Source organism: Callospermophilus lateralis, chromosome 3 (genome assembly GCF_048772815.1).
Source record: "Callospermophilus lateralis isolate mCalLat2 chromosome 3, mCalLat2.hap1, whole genome shotgun sequence".
NCBI lineage: Eukaryota > Metazoa > Chordata > Mammalia > Rodentia > Sciuridae > Callospermophilus > Callospermophilus lateralis.
In genome coordinates, this window is record NC_135307.1 from 137,569,073 (window position 1) to 137,577,054 (window position 7,982).

Sequence of the window (7,982 nt, forward strand, 5' to 3'; positions counted from 1 at the left end):
CTATATGCAGTTCAAGAACGTGCAAGACCAATTTGTAGAGATTGATGAAAAAACCATGGTTACCTAGGGGAAGAAGGCTATTGGCTGGAAAGGAGCAACAAAGGACCCCTTGGGGTGGTGGTTCTGCGTTTTGATCTGAGTGGTAAAAAAAAAGTATATATATATGAAAAATTCAAAAGCACCTTAAGATTAGTGCAATTTACATATTTTAAACAAGTATTTTTAAGGTCAGCTTTTAAAAATCCTACAGGACATGGAAAAAATTTTTGCAAAGATGCAAATGACTGTCATTTGGGAAACCTCGATCCAGATAAGCTCACTATCAGCAACCAAACTTCTGAGAGAATATTATGAAAACCTAATACTTGTATCAGGCACTCCCATCTTTAAAGGGTTCTAAATCTTAGAACTGCTTCTACTATAATTAAATTTGCTTCTCTGTCAGTAAACCTGATTCTTATGTGTTATTTTCTCAGTTCACCTTCACAAAAATGATAAAAACCAAGGCTAACCCTGGTTCTTCATGTAAAAAATTTTTTCCAAATCACCTTACCATGCTGCTCAACTTCTTCTATATTCACTCAAAACCCTCCTTGATGCCCTTCAATAGATGAATGGATTAAAAAATGTGCCATTTATACACAATGGAATATTACTCAGCACTAAAAAATAAAAAGATCATGGCATTTGCAGGCAAATGGATGGCATTAGAGCAGATTATGCTAAGTGAAGTAAGCCAATCCCTAAAAAACAAATGCCGAATGTCTTCTCTGATATAAGGGGGTGGGTGACTCAAAAAGGGATAGGGAGGAAGAGCATGAGAAGAAGACTACCACCAAATAGGGAAGAGAGGTGGGAGGGGAAAAGAGGGAGAAGGGGAGTTGCACAGAAGATGGAAGGAGAACCTCACTGTTATACAGATTACATATATGATGTTGTAATGAGAAAAAGAAAGTGTGTCACATTAGATTGGATAGAGAGAAAGGATGGGAGAGGAGGGGAGGAGTAGGGGGGATAGGAAGGGCAGCAGAATAGAATAGACAATATGATTGATGTATGTACATTCCATGTATGTATTATATGTCAAAATACATTCTGCTGTCATGTATGACTAAAAAAAAATTTTTAAAAACCCTCCTTGAAAATATTCAATAGTTGGCACAAAGAGAAAAGACTCCTGCATTCTAGTCCTGACCCTGCCACAAAAGAGTTCACCATGAGCAGGTTGATCTTCCATGAAGAACCTCACAAGGGGGCTCACCCAGAAAGTCATTTGGACCTTAATGTTAGCTGAAGCAGCAGTAAATGTTACCATGTCATTTTTCTAGTGACTGTCTGAAAATTCCATTCCCTACTCCCCACTCTTAGTGGGATATTTATACCTTTCTCAGGGGCTGCAGAAAGGATTGAAAGTTCAGCACTTTCCAAATTTACTGTACCTATGAAATATCTGGAAATTTAGTTAAAAGTAGATTCAGACTCAATAGGTCTAAGGTTGTGGGATTCTCTATTTCTAAAAAGTTCCCGACTGGTACTGAAACTGCTCATTTGGGATCCCAATCTGAGAGACAGAGTCTACTCTAAATTTTCCAGACAGCTGAGCCCTTCTGTCCTCTGGGAAGTCCTAAATAGTTATCTGCATGGCTATCATCCAGATATTCCTCTGAATATTGGCTATCTTTTCTCATTTTTCCATGAAAAGTTATGTGTTGATTGCACATAATAGTGGATGATTCACAAGTTTTAGTCCAATATAAAATTTTATCTTGTACTATTATTCAATTTAGATATATTGCATAGTATATCACATAGAATGTGCCAATAATCTTCTTTGTGTGTGTGTGTGTGTGTGTGTGTGTGTGTGTGTATCTTTTTGACAGTGCTGGGCATCAAATCCAGAGCCACTCACATGGGAGGTGTGAACTGTAACATTAAGCTACATCCTCAGCCCAGCAATCATTTTTTTAATTTTTTTAAGAGAGAGAGAGAGAGAGAGAGAGAGAGAGAGAGAGAGAGAATCTTTTTTTATTATTTTTTGTAGATGGACACAACACAATGCTTTTATTTTTATGTGGTGCTGAGAATCGAACCTGGGACCCGCCCGTGCTAGGCTCTATCGCTGAGCCACAATCCCAGCCCCCAGCAATCATTTTTATAACCAAGTAATTCCATAACTTTGCTTGGATGACCCTTTCAATGGTCAACTATACCAAAGTTTCTGAAGACAACAGCTTTTCCACCTAAACTGGTTACACATAAATTTCCAATGGAACCTGGAATCACCCTCAAGAAATTTTAATTTCCCGTGTTGGGGAACTTTACCAAGATTATTTTAAATAGAAGAACTTTATGCAGTACGCTTTTAGAAAGACATTGAATCAGTGTCATGACAAGACTATTATATTTAGTAATTAACTACATGGGTTTAAAAAAAATTAAAATCTATATTGAAATCCTCTGTTGGAATGCTTTACACTGTCCATAGAACAGAAACCAACATCACAATAAACATTTTACATAACAATGAGTCATAAATACAGTCCATAAAATTCTTTCCAATACACGTGACTATTGTCTAAAACATGTCTTCCTTGTAGCAACTAGATCCTGCTACGACTCCACTTGCCTGACCAACCTATCTAGAGTAACCCACTCTCACATGTAATTGTACCGCAATTATGGAAAAGAGTATGGAGGCTCCCCCAAAAAACTAAAAAACAGTAGGATGTTTGGCACACACCTGCAATCCCAGCCACTCAGGAGTTTAAGGTAAGAGAATTGCAAGTTCAAGGCCAGCCTGAGCAACTTAGCAAGACTTTGACATAAGATAAAAAAATTAAAAGAGCTGGGAATATAGCTCAATTGTAAAGCACTGCTGGGGTTCAAGCACCCATATTGAAAAAAAGCTAAAACTAAAAATAGAATCCCAGGGCTGGGGTTGTGGCTCAGTGACAGAGTGCTTATCTCACACATGTGAGGCGCTGGGTTTGATCCTCAGCACCACATAAAAATAAACAACAAAATAAAGATATTAAAAATATATTTAAAAAATAGAATCCCATATGATCTAACTGTCCCACTTATGGGTATGTATGCAAAGGAAATGAGATTAACATATCAAAGAGATACCTGTATACCCATGTTTATTGTAGCACTATTCATAATAGTCAAGATATAGAATAAACTGAGATGTTAACTAACAGATGATTAGAAAAAAAACAATGGAATATAATTCAGCCATAAGAAGAATAAAATCCTGTCATTTTTTGCAAAATGGATGGAAATGGGAGTCACTATATTAAGTGAAATAAGCCAAGCACAGAAAAACAAATACTGCATGTTCTCTTTCATATGTGACCTCAAGTAGAATAAAGTAGACGAATGATTACTGGAGGCTGGGAAGGGCAAGGAAATAAAGGGTGGTTATTTCTGTCCCAAAATATAGAAAGATAGGAACAATAAGTCATAATGTTCTGTAGCACAGTAGGGTAATTGTAGTTCACAATAGTTTGTTATATATTTGAGAAAAACAAGAAGAGAGGAGATCAAATGTGCCAAACATAAAGGAAATGGTAAGGAAATGGAAATGCTAATTATTCTGTGTTGATCATTACATATTATATACATGTATTAAAAATTATCACACAGCACCCCACAAAGGTATACAATTATTATGTGTTAATTATTACATGTTAATATTGCATGCTAAGCAAGAAGAAAATAATGAAATCAATAATAAAGAGGTCCACTGTCACCTAGTTCTCTTTAATATTACTCAATTTTTTTCATAGCATTTTTTCCAATCTAAAAGTATCTTATTTATTTTGTATGTGTATTTTGGTTCTGTCCCCCATTATAATGTAATCTCCCTGTTATTTTGTTTACTCCTCCATCTTCTGCACCTAGTACACAGTGAGGACTCAATAATAAGTTTCACATGAATGAATTTGTACAAAAAGAACTCGCATGAGGTGCCCTCAAACTGAATGTCCCTGATACTGAAGATTTGTTTTTCTAAGGTGCACCAAATCTCTTCAGAGAATGTCCCATTTCACAGAAAGAGATTTCAGGTTTAATAATTTTCTCACTTCCCTTAAGCTTACAAGCCAGAAAAGAGGTCAAGGCCTTATCAAGCTATCATAGGATTTTGTGTCTCTCCAGTATCTTTCTAATTGATTTAATATAACAAGGATAAATCCCATTTTATAGAGACCCTGGAAATAACAAAGGAAAGAAAAAAAATTGGAAGCATGATTAGAAGAACAGAAACTTCTGTGGAGACCCATGGTTCCTAATATGTCTAGTTTTGCAAAGGAAGCACTGGAACAAACTTGTCCCAGGGTTCTTCTTGTGCAGCAGTGGACATTTTATTGCTTTGTGATAGAAATAGTATCCTGATGTTGCTTTGGGAAATTCTCTGAGCCCCTTGTTTGGTGTGAAGCCAGCTCTACCACAGTCCATGGCCTTACCATAGGACCCAAATTTGAGCCAATCAATGCATCCTATCCACAGGCAATAGAAATTAGTTCAGGGTTGGTCACATGATCCTAAATATGTCAACCAGGGGCAATGGGAGCAAATTTTACCCTTTCTTTGAATTATCAATGTTTTCATTGACTGGAGTCTTTGCCTTGACAGGATTAAGAAGGATATGTCTGATAGCCATCTTATCACCATGAGGAAAGAACCTCTTAGGATAGAGCCAGCACAATGGAAAAGTAGGAAACATGAAGAAAACAATGTCTTAGTGACTCTGCTTGAACTGTTGAGTCCAGTACTTCCTAAAGATGGAACAAAATGTAGATATTTCAATTATATAAGCCAATAAAGCCAATAGCAAAAGTTATTGTTACTCACATTCACAAGAATTTTAACTGATACACCATCCATGAGCATCTGGCTCTTTTTTCAATGAGCAAATAGCTGTCAAAAGTTTACTGTGGCTGGACACGGTGGCACACACCACAGTGGCTTGGGAGGCAGAGACAGGAGGATTGCGAGTTCAAAGCCAGACTCAGCAAAAAGTGAGGCACTAAGCAACTCAGTGAGATCCTGTCTCTAAATAAAATACAAAATAGGGCTGGGGGTGTGGCCCGGTGGTCAAGTGCACTTGAGAGTTCAATCCCTGGTACTCAAAAAAAAAACAACTTTACTGTGTGCCAGGAATTAGGTTTGGTCCTGGGGTTACATGTGAAAAACAAGGTTCCTGTCCTAAAGTAGCTTACAATATCGAGGGAAACAGATAGGCAAAATTTTATTTTTAAAAGTGTTGAAATGTGTAAGTGCCTTTAAATACAACCACATTTCAGCACAAAAACAGGTGAAATTATGTTCAATAATATCCTACTTAACCATGTATATGTGTATATGGATATATGTACATATATGTATCCACATATATTTTTATATATGGATATGTATCCCAAATGTTATAATTTTGATGTATACTCAATATAAAAATTCATTAATGAGGTATTTTGCTTTCTTTTTATTACACTAAGTTTTTAAAATAATCCAGAGTATGTATTATATTTACATCTCTTCTCAATTCAGACTAGCAAACTTTCATGTTGGTAGGCAGCAAGTGCTCTACCACTGACACATCTCCAGTCCTAACCACATTTCAAGTGCTTAAAAGGGTAGTGGCTACTGTACCTGACAACAAAAGTCAGGTTGTTTAATTTTCTTTCTTTTTTAAATGGTACCAGGGACAAATCCAGGGCATTGCACTCACTAAGCACAGGCTCTATCACTTGAGCTACATACCCAGTAGTTGATGGATTTTTATCTCATTTATTCTTTACAATACCCCTTAGGCTGGCATTATTATCCCCCTTTAATATAACATAGGCTTAGAGAGATTAATAACTCGATCCAAATCTCATAGCTACTGATTGGTGCAGTTTATCTCCCAAGAATAGAAAACTAAGGCAAAGTCACCAAATCTAATTTAGAATAGTGCATGCACTAGATCGTCCCTTACTCTGGCCCTCTCACATACCCTCTCACTCTACTTAGAACTGTGAGCACTTAGCCTACCTACAAAGTGGGTGCTTGATAAAGAGCCACTTAATCAACAGATCCATGTCCAGAATACATTCCTATAATGCATTTCAGAAACTCTGCAGGCACAAAATTTAAAAAGTAGGTTAGAATTATATACTGATTGACAGGGAATATGTACAGTGAATGACATTTATCATTATTAACCAGCCACATTAGTCAGCTTTCTGTCACTGTAACAAATACCCAAGATAATCAACTTTTATAGAGATAAAGTTATTTTGACTCAAGATAATCAACTTTTATAGAGATAAAGTTATTTTGACTCATAGTTTTAGAAGTTTCAGTCCATGATCTGTTAGCCCCATTGCTTTCAGGCCTGTGGAGATCAGCTCACCTCACAGTCAGGACACAAAAGAGAGAAAGAGACCAAGGTTCCACAAAGGCAGGCCCTCAATGAGTGTTATGGCTTGGATCTAAAAATTTCCTCTGTAGAACTCATGCGTTAGCAACATACATTGTTCAGAGGTGAAAATATTGGATTATGAGAGCTGTGACCTCATCAGTGGATTAATCCATTTGATGGATTAATAATTTGAATGGACTACTGGATAGTAACTATCAGCAGGTGGGGTATGGCTGAAGGAAATAGATCATATAGGGTGTACCCTTGTCCCCCCTCCCCGTTCCCAGCTGCCATGAGCTAAACAGTTTTCCTCTGTCATGCCCTTCCACCATCACATTCTGCCTCACCTCAGGCCTAGAACAATTGAGCCAGCTAACCATGAACTCAGATCTCTAAAACCATAAACCCAAAATAAACTTTTCCTTCTTTTAAGTTGTTCTTGTCAGGTATTTTGGGCTCGGTGACAAAAAGCTGACTAACCCAATGCCCTAAGACCTCTTAAAGTTTCTACCACCTCCCAACAGCACCAAGCTGAGGTCTAAGCCTTGAACACATGAGGCTTTGGGGGAAATTTAAGATCCAAAGTGTAGCACCAGATCAGGCAATAATAAACATTTTTAGGGAATTTAAGTTACAAATAGGGATCTCAGTTACAAGTAGAATCCCAGAACAGTTGTACTGATTTATGAGTGCCTAACCTCTCTGATTGAAGTTCTTTCCATATGAAACAGAAAGACCTGGGTATTAGAAGCAATCAGGGTTATTCCTGAATCTTGGATATTCAAAATTCTTCGTTTGAAAGGATCAGTTGGAGGATAGTCACCCTACAACAAATACATAAAACAACCTGGGCATACCCTTCAGTGTGTTGTCTGTCACAGTACAAGTGCTCTGCCCACATTAACTCCTTCCTCCATTTCCCCTTTTAAAGACAATGAAACAATCTAGGATATTATTTGCAGAAAAAGTCAGTGTTAGAGAAATTCAGGGAACCATGCACCTTGCCGCGATTATAATAGAGAATCTCCAATAAAGAGTGCATATGGTCTTGTGTTAACCTCCTCAATAGAAATGGCAGCCACCCAGCCTTTTGCCCCCAGAGGCTCCCCAGCCTTCAATTAATGTACTCCAGATGTACCATTTATTGATTGAACAATTTATTTAATTTCTGAAACCCTTGCTTTTCTCTATAACAATCCTTCCAGCAATAGGTTTATTTAAATCTGCCCATGGGACCACATTAACCTTCTAAAGCCATTATATTTCCAGTGGTAGAAGGGTTAGGGCTGAAGGGTTGATGGAAGGAAGAGAATCACAAAAGCCTTGGGATTAATGGACCACCCTGACCTCAGACAAAGTTATTGCCGTACTTCTCAGTCTGGAGTCCAAGGAATTTAATTTTAGGGTAAGAAAAGGATCTAGAGATTCCCTCTTAATAACCCCCCAAAATAAAAATAAACAAAAGTCAGAATCATTTTTGGGGGTGACATTATTTTGATTTGGTTGGGTTTTGGTTTGGGATTTACTCTAAATATAAGTAACAGTTTAAAGAAGTTGGGAACTGTTTCTCTGC